The 15,085-nt window shown below is 38.0% G+C and overlaps 1 protein-coding gene across 2 annotated transcripts in view; it reads right to left on the bottom strand.

The window, feature by feature from the left end:
- LOC109032147 (neuropeptides capa receptor) overlaps positions 1 to 15,085 on the bottom strand; it is a 240,643-nt gene that overhangs the window by 152,411 nt on the left and 73,147 nt on the right. The gene's annotated exons all lie outside the window — the stretch shown is intronic.

The following is a 15,085-nucleotide window of genomic DNA, read 5'->3' as shown; positions in this document are numbered from 1 at the left end:
GCTTCACTCCTTGAGGGATGCAAAAAACGCGGGGGCTTCATTCAAATTCAATAAAATTCATCCGAAAAAGCCAAGTGTCGTAATTGAGTTCGTAAGCGAGAAAGTATGACTCGGGAAGTCCCTGTCGATCTCATCATGTGGAACAGGGACATGCGTGGGTAACTGGCGTGCATTACGAGGCACCAAAGCAAAGCTTTCCCAGCCCTCCTCAAGGAAAGGGTTTTTTATGAACATTGTTGCCGACATTTTGTAAAAATGAACCAAGTTTAAAACCAGGATTTTTTGTCAGAAAACTCGGAATATCCTCTTAAAAGCTACTCTATTTATTGATAAGTGAAAAAATGAAACACTAAGAAGTGGCCCGAACTCTATGTAACAAGGTGGAAAAATGGTGCTGGGTCCACACCATTTCGCGGGGAAAACAAAGCCAAGAAATTCCAAAAATTAAAATTAGAGTCAAAATTAAATTTTTGAACTCTGTTTCTTGCGGCATGTTAAGTTGGGTTCACTGCCGAGTGTGATCTGCTGATGAGGTCTAAAAAGACCCAAACCGGTATAGATCTCTCGGCGTGACTCCAAAAGTCCAAACTTAATATTCCATTGCAAACTGCCTGAGCTGAACGCTCTCCCCCTCAGTTTCGTACTGGTACGCATTAGAGTTCAAAAAATTTAATTTTGACACTAATTTTAATTTTTGGAATTTCTTGGCTTTATTATCCCCGCGAAATGGTGTGGACCCAGCACCATTTCTCCGCCTTGTTTATTGATGATTTTAATAGGGACTTGCAGAATCGACTAAAAAAATGACTGAAATCACGTCAACGACTCTGTAAAAGTACAAAAATTCAAATTATGAACGGAACCCAAAAACATTTAGCTTCGACTTCGCCGCACTCGTCATTCTTCGAGCAGTAAGTGGAGGGGCCGCAGCTCGAATTTCATGAGGGAAAGAGCAGATCATTCTATAATTTTTAAGAAAATATGTACTAAATTTTCTTTTGTTACAGTTTTGCCAAAGAGACAAGGAAATCATAAGAATGTAATTTTGGTTTGAGGCGAGACAGACACTCTGTGGCATTTTTTTTTTTTTTAAGACAAATGGTCATCGTTTCCGTTCACAATCCGGCGCAATTTATCAGGATAACTCCTTGAAAATTTCACACTTAAACGTACGACATATTTTTTCAGAAGAAAAAATGGAAAAAAATTATAAGAAAGTTAATTAGGAAGACGGAAAGAAGGAAGCCTTATAAATCATGTTCGGATACCTATGAATTCTTTGCAATTTTGAAGACCGACAACTTTGTAACAATTCAGTGACTGTTCAAAGTGCACTTCATTTTTAGAAAAATTGACAATGTCGTGATAAACATCTGTGGTGGTTTACTTAAACGACATAATAAACTCCGAAACTGAGTTAAAAGTTTACGAGAAACCAGCAAATTGGCCTCAGTTAGCATCGTGTAATAATATTCGTACATGACAAAAACTAAACGAGTTTCATTATAACGCCTAAATACAGTAACTATTCGGCCTCCACGGGTGTCCGTGTTGCATACACACAGAATTGAAGGCGTTTTGGCTCTCCGGGTACTGGGTATTCGCCGCTTTCTCCGCGTCGCGTTGATATGCCTCCTCGTCACCTCGTCACCTAAAGTCTCCTTCAATTTCGCTGGATAGGCATCTTGCATACCAAGAAGAACGGAAGGTTATTCCCGCCTCTTGCTCTGACCAAACGAGTATATAAAATTTATGAGTACCGTTCATTGGCTAGGTTAGCTTTCTACTACACCGAAAAAAAATGAAAATGATTTAACATTCTGGATATAAAAAGAGTGTCTAAAAACTTATAAAATGTAGTACTCACTATAGTAGTTACTTTAGGAATGCCAAGATGTAAAACTAACTAATAAGTTATTTATGGTTTCTCACACATTTTTTTTACATCCACAATCAACTCCACTTTTTTCCGGTGTACCTGCAATAGGTAAGATACCGATGTCCTCAAGATCCGTTCGTACTTTGTGCTTGTTTAATCGAAACGGAAGTTAGGTAGCTACCACATACAGTATTTCGCGCTTACTAGGCATGCATTTGCATTTAACATAGGAGATTTAATGAGCCAGTCGATTAATTCGCTGAAGCAGGTTTCTTTTCAAAGCGGTTTTGGCATTCGATTGTGTTCTGATGAATATTAAAACAACTACTTTCCGTTTCTCATGTTGAGAGTTCTAAATAAAGATTCTCAGATTTCAGAAAATTTTAGATTCCCTTGGCTCCATAAATAAGATAAATATGTTTTCGCTCCTCTGTTCACATATGGATGTTTCGACAAGTTACCACGTCCATGCAGAGTAGGAATCAGAAAAACTTTCGGTGTCGATTTCGCACGAGTAAAAAATAATACATCGCCCCATATAAATGCGAGTGATGAAAACTAAAAATGCTTCCATTAAAAATTGCATGACTATGACAATCATGAAAAATCGAGCCCGAGACAAGTCGTCTAAGCTAGCGAGTAGCGATATTGCCAACAGTAGTTTCTTCTTTTGATTTATAGCCTTCGTCAATGACAGGCCCAGAAAAAGTGTAACAGAAGTCGAATGATTTTTCCAGAATCGAATTTACATTGAGACGCACTCCAATTTGAAGAATTTTTAAACTAAAAACGTATCGTAAATCTAAAAAAACGTTGGTCTACTGTTCTGTACTCCTGGCAAAAACAAAAAAAAAAAAAAAAAAACACACGTGAAGAAGCAAAGGGATACTTGTTTAAAAAATTCGGAAAATGAATGAGCGAATAGAAACAATTATGAGCAACTGGTGGTTAGCGTTTTAGTCACCTCTTTTTTTCTAGCAATTAACAGGACCGTAAATAAATCTTGACTCTTCGCTGGGAAAAAGACGTGACCTGACCACAATTTGAAATGAGCTCTTTTGACATAAAACTCCGTGCTTTTCAAGGCACACAAGTGAAGATCGCAAGTAAAGATCGCCGTTACAAAGAAAAAGTTTGTGCGGTAAATCAAAAGCTCAAATAGGAAGGGGAGTGCGCACTTTAAATTTCAACAGGCAGTCACAAAAAATAACGCATCTCGGCTGGAAAGCGGCACTCTTTAGAATATTTTCTGTTTGCACTACTATGATAAATCTGACAACAGCAAGCCCGGTTTGATTTTTTTTATACCTCGCCACCAAATAACACCAATAAACGGCACCTTCGTGTGCGACAAATGTACCTCTATTCTCACGAGCAGGTCATCAACATTTCACGAGATGTCTGGGGTAAAAATGAATGTTGCATGTCTGATTTATTTGAAAAAATGTGGAGGAAAACATTTTCAAAAATGTATTTCCTCCGATTCCTGCAAGCCATTATTTGTAAGATATATTGTAAATAGGATTTCAAATAGGTTAATAAGCTGATCAGAAGGAGTATGCCGTAACAATCGACTGGAATTTAATACGTACTGGAACTTTTTAGCCCACTCTCGGAGTTGCACAAAACATTTACCGGTGTGAGCAAGATTAATTTCTTCAGGAATTTACAATTCTGCAATTCAATCTGCAATTCGAAACACTGAGAGGCGTTTGACAAGGTATCAAATTCATGATCAGCGCTTTGAAAAAACATTCGGACCTTTTTGTTCGGCACTGATAATGATAACTAAAAATCTAGCTGACCCATTAATTTTTTTAGCATTGGATGTTTTCATCACTGAAAGCAGAATTAATTGGAATACTTTCCCATCTTTAGCGGGAGGTTTTCAGTGCAAAAGGTGTCTACACGGTAAAAAATCAAGTAACAAATTTTTTGTAACGTTGCTTCGACTCTACCCAACCACAAGCGTTCCGAGGTTGTAGATGCTTTCACCATTCGAGACCTCTTGGCGTTGTTGTCACAGTTGGTACAAATAATGGCATAACAAATAATTTTTTATTTAGTAAGTGTTATAAAACAGTGAAACTAATAAGACGCTACGAAACGGATTTTCCCCCATTTTTTCACACTCCTCCCTGTTTACAGGACCGAGCCCTTTCAGCAGCCATGTTACACAATTCAGGGACAAGATTGTTACTATATGACTCCATGGCGTTAATTTGCGATGAAAAAAATGAGACCTTTTGATGTGATTTGAATGTTGCGAATATTTTCAAAGCACCCTGTGCTTTCTGAAGGGCCGTGTGCAAAATACTTGAAAGAATATGAAAAAGCACATTTTTTTTCCGATGTGCGTGAACTACTCTTTGTTCATTGGAGCAATTTTTCACGGTGAGAATATGATACAAATAATTTTCAGGAGCACAATTCGCTAATTTAGAACTGAATTTGAATCCAGTTCTAAGAATAATGAATGATTTGAGTAGACAGCGGTTGACCAGGAATTTGGTAGTCAAGTAACGGCGAATGTATGCGATCTATCTGTTATTTTCTTCAGTCTGCTCGTTATTCCATGCTTTATCAATTCCTTTTCAGTGCATTATCCTTCCTCCTCTCTCTCTCTCTCTCAGTCTCTCCCCCTCTCTGTCCCCCCCCCTCTCCCCCCTCTCTCTCTCTTTCATTTAATTTTGATCGAAACAGGTAAACTTGATCAGAGAAATGCAATTTTTATTAACTGAAAAACCATTCGATAGTAAAAAAACTCCTACATTTTCGCGGTTCTATACACTCACGAATTATTATATCAACCATTCACCCAACACGCGAAATCGGTCAAAGCTGGATATTATATTTCAGATTGCTCAATCGAGACACATCAATCTGTCTAATCTATTCGAGAACGCACGATTTTTCATCAGCATTGCCCTCTGCGTTTCTGATAAATAATTAAATTCATAAAAAACATTGCATTTTTTTCAAAATATTTTTCATCTGCACTCGGAAAAACTGACCCTACCAACCATTAAATTAATACAAATATTTTACAGATGGAACATTTTATTTTACACAGATATCTTTTTGAAGGAGGGACTATGCATTTTGGTTAGAATCGTGATTCCATAAACATCAAAAAGATTAATTCATTGGAAACTAATGTGATGGACATGCGAATACATGATTAAATGCGTTTTAGATGGATTTGTAAATGATTGATAAACGACAACGAAAGACAAAATGGTAAGTAGGTTAAGGTGTTAAAATACACTTCAATGGCTTCATTCTGGGTTGATCGATTTTTTCAGTCGATTTTATATGACTCCATTTTGGATGACTTCAGTTTTTGTGAATTGATTTCTGGTGTTTGAATTTGCCGTAGATTAATTTTGAAAGCATTTAATGTCTTGTTGCATAAAAGGCTTTTGATTATTCCAAAAATGCCACGTTTGAGATAATTTAAAACATCTGAATCTTGACCTACACAAGAAGTGCAATGAGTCTCACTTCTAAAATGAAAACAAAGTGATTGGTATTACGCAAGACAACTTTTAATTCGGGTTTTTTTCACTTCGTCGGGTGTCATTATCACTTATGTTAACTTATTCTTTTGGACTGGAACAAAAAGTAAGTCAACACAAGTGACAATTTTCAACATAAAAGCTGTCATTTATTCTGTTAAAGTAGGAAATTCTCAAAGATAATTTAAAGAATGCGTTAGTGCGTAGGAAGGACATAATTTAAATTAATGAGGGGCATAATTCGCCGGTGTTCAATAAGTCGGGTGATACTTTTTCTACCGTCCTTGGTCTACCGTTTTTAAAATTCGATAAAATGTATAAATTTACAATCATAAACAACTATTTGACACTACGAATCATTTTAAAAATGAGAGAGAATCGGAACTCCCTCCGAGGAGTGCCAGAGCGGCCTCTCAGTTTCCAGAACCCTTAACCAACACGCGACCCGAATTAGCAGTCGAGAAGACGGCTTCTACGGTAAGTCAATTTGACTAATAACGTCCAATTTGGAGAGATACGCAACTGACCTACAACAGAATGCTGATCTGTGCCACCCCCACGACTCGACTCAAGACTTAATCAAGCCATCTTCATTCATTTTTCCCCGTAACTGCGGGGATGCAGTGAACGAGGGAATTTCGCAAGCAGGTGCTCCTCTGCCTGCCTCGCCGACACGATGAATTGTAATTAACCGAAGCGAGATTGCCAAATTCCAGAACAAAATCAACAATTTAAAACAGCACACTTGCCAACGAGTAGATTAACCGTTCAATAGGATCAACGGGGGGGATTTCATCTCGGCCTGATCTGACAACTTTGCTCACAGTGATAGCCAAATATGGTGGAAATGTTTTAATTTTCTCACTGACAGGCAGTTTTCCATTTTCGATCTGAAGACGCCGCTTCAACGTAACCGAGGCCAACCCCACAATCCGACTGCCCTGAGCTGGAAGCTGGTGCGATCTAATTTCACAGTTATATTTAACTCGGCTTATTGTGTAATTGCTTTCCTTCCCTTTGCATTTTTTCCCGGCCGAAACGTTTGCAGGAGGAATGCGCCTTGATTGCCTGCAACTTGCCCGGCTGAGGCCGGGAATATTCCATTTTTCACGGGGATGAAATTATGCAATCAATCCTTCTAGCTCGAACGCCTTACAGTGTCTGCCCGCGTCACGGTTGCCAGTTAGCTGGAGCGCTGGTAAGTTCCTGGTATATTTGAGGGGTGGAAGTTCAAAACTTGTTAAGCGCTTTCAGGTAATGCTTAGATAGTACGTGGTGCACGGAGAAAAAAACTTCGTGCGAGGGACCCGTAGTTGCTAGGTCATATGGATCTGTGAAGTTTTCGGATCACGTATCTAAAAACTTGAGGTCCAGCAGCCAAAGTTCGGGTCAGACATCTGAAGTACTTCGATATATACCGAAGGGTTCGGGTCACACACCTGAAGTACCCCGGTATATACCGAAGTGCCTCGATGTCTGACCCGAACTTCGGCAGCTCGACCTCAAGTTTTCGGACGCGTGATCAGAAAACTTCAGAGATCCATATGACCTCAACTTCGGGTCCCAAACACGAGGTTTTTTTCTACGTGTGATGTGGTGTTCCTTGCCGTAAAGAAACCTAAACGCCTCCACTTCAAAAACTTTTTTATCGGGGAATTTTCTCTATTTGCTGATCATACTTTCACAACAAGAATTGTATTTTTCAGGCCACTAGAATGCAGTTGAATAAGTAAGACAGTGAAAAAATCTTAGCAACACCTGTTTGGGACAGGTGTTGCCAAAATTTTTTCTGAAACTTTTCCAGGAGATAGTTGGACACACATGCGATTAAAAACAATCAAGATCAATCACAAAGATTCGACTGAACAATAACTGCCCTTATTCAAATCTTGGTCAAAATGAAATATCCGAGTAAAACATTGCGATTCGTGATTACAATGTATTTATCCTCGAAGAAAGTATGATTTTGTTACGAGGTAAAACAAATTCTATCGACTGGAAGAGGAGATAGATAATAAAGGAGATACAATTTCTTATACAAAGGTCTTTTAAAAAATATATACTTATTTTTAATTTAAAAAAATATCAATTTTTTATCGGAATGAAAAAACGAACGGGTGGTTTATTCTTACATCCGGCTTATTCTAATTTAATGGAAAAAACTTCCAGGACATACTGTGCCGTTGGGATTCCGGGAGAAAATACACCCAATGTACTCTGCCGTGCTGAGGAAGGACGCCGTATGAACCTTCAGACGCTGCCAAGTGTCCTTCGATAAAAACCGAAATTACTGTGTAATTTGTGAATATTATTTTCCACGATTTTTAGACAATTTTGTGCGCAATTTGATTGAAAATATCTGAAAATTTCAAGGAAAAATGTGCATGAATGTCGTCAAAAATACACGTTTTATCAAGAGAAATTTGGCAACTCTCGGATGTTCATACGGCGTTCTTCCTGAGCACGGCAGTACTCGTGTTACTAGAGCACCAAAGCATTTTTAAGTGCAACACGCAACGAACGTCTGCATATAATGCGAATCGGAGTGGAAAGCCAGACGCATGAACGAAAATAAGAGAAATTCAGTTATTCTCACTTGTGGGCACAGATACAACGTGAGCAATGCTGGGAATGAAACCATGTTGATAATATTAGTTTGCAGTTTTAGTCAGGTATGGTCCAAGTTTTTCAAGGATTTTGGAAATATTGTTTGTTCGAAAAATATATTTTACTGTTTTGAAAAAACATAAAATTTTGTTTCACAAAGAAAAAAAAAATCCAGAATATCGTTTTCACATCAGAATACCACAAAATTTTCCTTGATGAATACTGTGTTTTGCTTTTATCCGTTTGGTTAATTTTATACCTCTCTAAATTTTTCCTTTTATTAGGTATATTATTTTTCAAGAATTATTACTGGTTTCACTTAAATCTTTACTGACAAGAGAAGGCATATTTCTTGAGAATGAATCCGTCTCAATGTAAACACAACAACAATCAGAGTATTTATGAAATATTTTTAAAAGAAATTAGCTGTTTAATCCTAGTCGTTCCGACGCGTTTTTTCTACAAATACCCTCCCCCTTCTTTGCTTAAGATCTCTTAAGGAGATTAAATTTGAGCCAAATGTGATGATGTTTCGATTTGAAGGAGAGGAGTTGAAAAGTGGGAACCTGAGAACGTTGTTAGAACCTGCGACTGCGAGGTTAATTCTCAGATTCAGCTTTATCGAAGCAGATTATGCAAGCATCTTCACTTTTCGGTTATAGGACATTTCGTCGACGATTTTTGTCCGAACACTTGTTTTTTCCAGTAGTTTAAGTCCACGCGTTTTTTCGGCAGGGGAGTTTTGGTCCACTTACCAATTATTGAGACCCAAAGTTAATTGGTCAACATGTAAATACAAACAACATTTGCTCACGACGTTTTTGGATGAAATATATAATGTCTTGGAAGAATGAGGGTTTGCTCGTTTTTTGTTTGTTTGGTTGGCCAGACGGAAACAAATATATAATTGAGAATTTTGGCGTCAATTCCATGAGGAAAATTTCACTAAAACTCTCTACACCTCTTTGGTGCAACAGGGCTTAATTATCTTTCAAGAAAATCCAATCTTCTCATACCTGAACCGGATGAACCTTTTGACTTTCCTCAGCTGAAGGCTCTTAGATTTTTCCTGTATACGACAACTTCCCGACAGCGCCGACGGGCCGCGGCGCTTCAAACTACTATTTCGCCATGAAGGTGTTGCACAGTATCATACAAGATTGAAGGTACCCCAACGTATCATGATTGATGGCATCTTTCAAAAGCACGAAATTCCCTCGCACCTTAAATCGAGTGACGACGAAAAAAAAGAGAGCTGTAGTCGAAAAACTTGCTAAGTCCTAGTATCTGGATCCAGTAACGAATACCATGATTTTTTAACTTAATTGGAGGAAAAAGTGACTTGATTCAAGCAGAAATATGCTCAAATTTACCGCTAAGAAGATTTTCTTATGAATCAATAAAGAAAATAATGCCTATTTAGAGAAAAAAGGATGCTTAAATAAAAAGAAAAGTCACTTAGATCAAGCAGAAGCCCGCTTTCATTCAGCTACTTTATTTTTGATTCATGATAAAATCTTCTTGACGGCATGCTCAAGAATGTTTCTGCCTGAATCGAGTCCCATTTTAGGGAAATTCCCATGAAATTCAAAAATTTTGCTAAACGTTATTAAATACGGATGCTAGGGCTAAGTGAGTTTTCTAGATTACCGCTCTCTTTTTGTAACAGAGTATCTTGATTTATTTTGCAAGGAAAGCTCTGCACCCTGAAAGGAAACTTGTCATTCTTAATACGTTGGAGCGCCTTCAATCTCGTATGATACTGTGCGCCTATGGTACTGTGTACCTATGTCGCGAAATAGTTGCTTGAAACGCCGCGCCGTAGCACTCCGCGGCGCGGCGGGCGACCAGCGTGACACGCGCATGGGCGCCTACAAACCTAACAGGGATACTTCACGCATTGCGCAACACGTGAAGTATCCCGTTAGGTTTGTAGGCGCCAGTGCGCATTTCGCTCTACGTGTTAGGCTCAAATATTTAAACTCGCGGAGTCAGCGTTTTTCAACTCATGATTTTGAAATATTTTCTCGCTCTGCACGGATTAGTCTCATTTAAATTGATAAAAAAAAATATGTATTAAAGGGAAATATGACGTGTGTTTTAAAGATATTAAGGTGCGGTTCCGTGTCTAATTTAATGATTTCCAAAGGTTTTTAATTTTTATTTTATATTTTGTGCTTTTACTGTGCTGCACTGCTGCAAAGATTGCATCCTCTTTTGTTTTTTCTCTCTTTTTTTTCATTTTTGTATCGTTCCTTTCAACACAAGTACGGCTCATTGAGATTAATGTCGATGCCATCGCTTGGAAAATGTTGTACAAATATTTGCCACGTTTTAAACATATGATGTTTTTAAAATGAAGTGAGTTAGTTAGTTAGTATATCATTTTAAAAAAGGTATATAAATATATATACGGTATATTTTAAACCGACAATTTTATAGATAGAGATAAAACCAAATATTCGCCAATGAAAATTTGAAAGATTAATCGAAAGAAGAAAGTAATATTTCATTTAAAAAAGGAATTACCATAACAACACCTGCTTCTCTCTCAATTTTCTAATTCGATATTGTCAGTATAATTTTACATACGGACTGAAATATAATCTTTGCACCAAGTCACTGTTTCTTATTTTACGCGTGGACGTAAGTTACTGCACTAAACAAGTGCGCGGACAAAAAATCGTTGACGGAATGTCCTGAAACCCCACTTTTCCTTATTCATGATTACGTATTCAGAAAGGTAACTTACTCCTCGGTAATAAAGTAAAGTTTACCATTGAGCCACTGAAATTTTCTAACCACTGAAAATAATTCGGAGAAAAAATGAAAAATTTCACTGCAACTAATTAATAGAGATCAGAATGCGATACTTTAGTCTCTGAGAGCCCTCAGGTTTAGGGTAAATATACTACTCTCGCCACTCAAGATTTTTCCATTTCTTTCTTAAGTGTTAACAAATGTGCATGTAACTGAGATGTAACTAAGATGTAACTGAGAAGCTAATGGTTAAGCACGGACTGCCAAATGTATCAACATCTTGGGAAGAAAAATTGTAAATTCGTTTTTTTGTCTCGAGATATAAAGACACAACTTTTCAGTGGCCCTCATTCCCGCCTACGATTCACATTTTTTTTTTACGTTTTTCATCTGTGACCTGGCGTTAGCAATCTCCTATTCCCCACCGATATTGTTCGCGTATACGGAGCGAAAAATCTCTCCTAGAGTCCTAGGCATAAGAAAAAATGTAAGAACTCCCTTTTGCCAGTAGTGTTACTTACGACAATTTTACTGTAAGCTAATGATGATTTGAGTGAAAGCGGATAATAGAACCCACTATCAGGCCTCCCAGCCTAGGCTACCGAGGTCAATAATAATGACTTCAAATGTGTTTTTTCAATTTCATCTGCAATGTAGTCTCCTCTCTATACTCTTCACTGGAATTTTACCTACGCATATTCTGTCCACAGTTGCTCTCCGTGCGAGGTGGATACATTGATGACACGATATTTCTGACAAATCCGACACCATTGAATGAAGCCCAATCTGACTTGGTATTCTCCATTACAGTTAGTAAATTGACATTCCAATTCTAAAATTGAGTAAAAAAAGTGAAAAACTTATCTTCTCAAAATTTGAGATTCATTCTTGGCAAGATAGTTAGTTATGTAATTTACGACGATCAGCAACCAGGCTATTTACGTCGGGAACCAGGAAACCTTCAACTTTTAAATTTAATATCTTACAGAGTTTTAAAATTTCGGTGACAACTGTATAATACTCTTTTCACGATTAATTATGTATTAAACCGGAAAATTGCCGGAAAATTGCCCAGCAATATAAATAGTAATTGGGGAGGAAACTAAATTGTGAAAGCGCTGTTACAATTTTGCTCGGCAATATGCCCGGCGTTGCCATAATCTCTCTCAGCTGTATTACGGGTGAACTACAACAGAAAAGGTGACTACCAAAATACATCTGCATGCAGTCGTAAAGTCTCATGATCCAAAAGGTTGCGTGATCTCCTCAAATATTAATAGAAGGTGGTGATAGAAAATCATAATACTACTACGTAACCAAAAAGGTATGTGACTGCGTAACTAATGACGTCAACAGAACAGATCGTGCCTAATTATACCACTGTTGCCTGGGGCGGCACCCGATTCCCTCCCGAGATTCCCTCCCGGATCCGATTCCCTCCCGCTAATGACCGCTGCCCAAGACCGTTTCCTATTCCCTCCCGCTAATGACCTTTAATAAAATGAAGTGGCAACGTCGCATTAATCATTCAACTTACCATTTTCAGAGAGATGCGCTGTTTCCCGTGAGTGTTTCAGGAAAATTAGGGTATATTCACAAAATTATGATGATTTGATGAAGAAAGTGGGCTAGGTTGATAAAAAGTTCACAAAGTCTATTTCATATGCATGCATAAAACAAAATTTGAGAACCCTCTCTCCCTTCTATGACCCTCTTCATGGCTGCCGAATGTTCACAGAAAAACTAAAAGGGGTGTAGAGAGCCAGATGTGTCACACAAAAAATAAAATCACAGTAGTAAGTCATGTTCATGGCTGCTGGATGTTCACAGAAAAACTACATACAACATGCATGTGAACACATACATATGAAACAGACTTTGGGAACTTTCTATCAACCTAGCTCACTTTCTCCATCAAATCATCATAATTTTGTGAATATACACTAATTTTCCTGAAACACTCACGGAACACAGCGCATCTCTCTGGAAATGGTAAGTTGAATGATTAATGCGACGTTGCCGCTTCATTTTATTAAAGGTCATTAGCGGGAGGGAATCGGAAACGGTCTTGGGCAGCGGTCATTAGCGGGAGGGAATCGGATCCGGGAGGGAATCTCGGGAGGGAATCGGGTGCCGCCCGTTGCCTGATGATGCATGACGAGGAAAATTAATTTTCTCCCTCTCTGTTGTTGTTGATAGGACTTCGCACTCACAATCAGTTCAGCTAATTTTTTTGTAAATCATAATCTTCATTTGGGGCAATAAACGGAATAAGTCCCAATTTTTAACGTTCTGTGAGAGACCTATGTGGTGCCTACAGCATATTACACTGAAAAAATATGAAGCTCGATCGTGTGAGGTGTGCGTCTGAATTTCTATATCGATGGATTCGATATTCGATAACTATGCTTAGCTTAAGGAGGCAATTTCTCGGTTCCCAGGCGAATGTTCGATTCTTGTGAACGAACTTCTTTTATTGGTTCGCTTCATTTGAAGATGTTGATCTCAAAAACCGAATCTCCGATCTTACGAACTGAAACGCTTCGAAAAAACAAATAGTTCGATCTCTATGTTTAGAGCTGGCACCAGTATTGCAGTGTCTGTGTCCAATGAACTTATTTCTTCGTGGAAAATATCTCTACTAATATGTATTACTAGGCATTTTAGCCGACTTTATATCTGTTCGACTCATTCTCCGGCATGGTCGCAAAAAAAAAGAAACATTCCCACGATACGCAATTGACTCATTAAATTCCATCCTGCTTCAGGCAGTGGCCCTTTTTCTCAGAGTTAAAACGGATAATTTTTTGTAGGGTGAGGAAAAAGATGAGCTGCTGGGAAACAAGATATGGACTGGAGAGAGAGCCCTTGCCTTGACACGAAATGGAATCCAAAGCATTGTAGAATCAGATCATCCTGAGCAAATTTTGCACGTAAGGAGTGATGGAAATAACTTTAAAAATTTGGAACGTAGCGAAACTTTTAGACACAAACTTGCCAGAACAATTAAACAGAAGCTCAAACGCGATCCTTCAACAAGGTAGGAATAAATTGCATTGAACCCTCAGATTGACTGAAGCATGAAACAATTTAAAATGTCGTTATTTAAGCACTTTTATTATTTCAATTCTAAATAAGCAGGGTAAGCTTCAATACGAACGTATTAGAGAAGAGCTCGGCTGTTTTCTATGTATAGGCGCGTTTTTAAGTCCCTCCAAAAAGATGAGCAATGTTGAGTAAAAGAACTCGCCTCACTAAAATTTCAACAATCAATTTTAAGAAAAATACACTAAAATTTTTACTCATAGAAAAACGATTATTGTCTTCCCCTCTTTGATATCAGAAGCATTAAATAAAGGTATAACAAATATATCTGTTGTAAATATGTGAGGCCCCCATTCGCCATCTTGTTGTTGTGCCGGTGTGCCATTTGAACGCATTGCCACTAGTATATATCGACGGTGTAAGTCCACAACCATGTATCTGGGTATAGGACGTTGCAGACATCCCGTCTTACTATGTTTTTTTAAATGGAAAAATACTTGACGGAAGTTCTTAAAAACTGCCGTGATTGATTTTTCTTCTCTTTACGACGAAAATCCCTCAGGAACTTCAAGGAATGGAGTCGATTTGTACACTTTAAAACAAAATAAAATAGGAGCGGAGATTTTCAAACACTGCAAACGAGATACCAGGTTGCGGACTTACACCATTAATATACTAAAATTCTTGAGGCAGATTGAAATAAAAAATCACTATCTACCGGCTGAGCGCTTCAATAGGTAAAACTTATGAAAAAGCTAGAACCACAAAATCAGGAGTCTGAGTTGCTATTTTCCAAATTTCTATAATTGTTTTCAAAGGAAATGTTCGGAAATTTTCGTGCGAAAATATCCCAACATTTTGCGTTTTGCTATGCAGAGAAATTGCAAAACCATCCTTATTTCAACACCCATGTGCCTCATCACCGGTGACAATTTTACTAAAAACATTAGCATCTAGTATTAGTGGAGTAACAGCTGTTAACAGATGGGAACGTGATTTTCATTTTTGTGCTCAGGTCAACAACCTCGGCATCATTTTCGCAGAAACTCCGCACGGAAGTGCAGATTTTGAGTTAAAATTGCATGAACCAACACGTGAAATATGATCAATTCGCTTAAAATCTCCGCATGGTTTAATGACTATCGATCGATTTGCACTTATTTCGTGACCTTTGATTTACATGAAGCTCATCGGTTGATTTACTTGGTGCAACTCCACGAATCTCATTGTTCATCGATTTTCACCAGTTTCTAAATCGTTTAAAAAATTCACAACA

The sequence above is a fragment of the Bemisia tabaci genome, chromosome 7 (assembly GCF_918797505.1).
Source record: "Bemisia tabaci chromosome 7, PGI_BMITA_v3".
Classification (NCBI taxonomy): Eukaryota; Metazoa; Arthropoda; class Insecta; order Hemiptera; family Aleyrodidae; genus Bemisia; species Bemisia tabaci.
The sequence above is the reverse complement of the archived record's forward strand: the minus strand, read 5'-3'. Positions and strand labels throughout refer to the sequence as shown.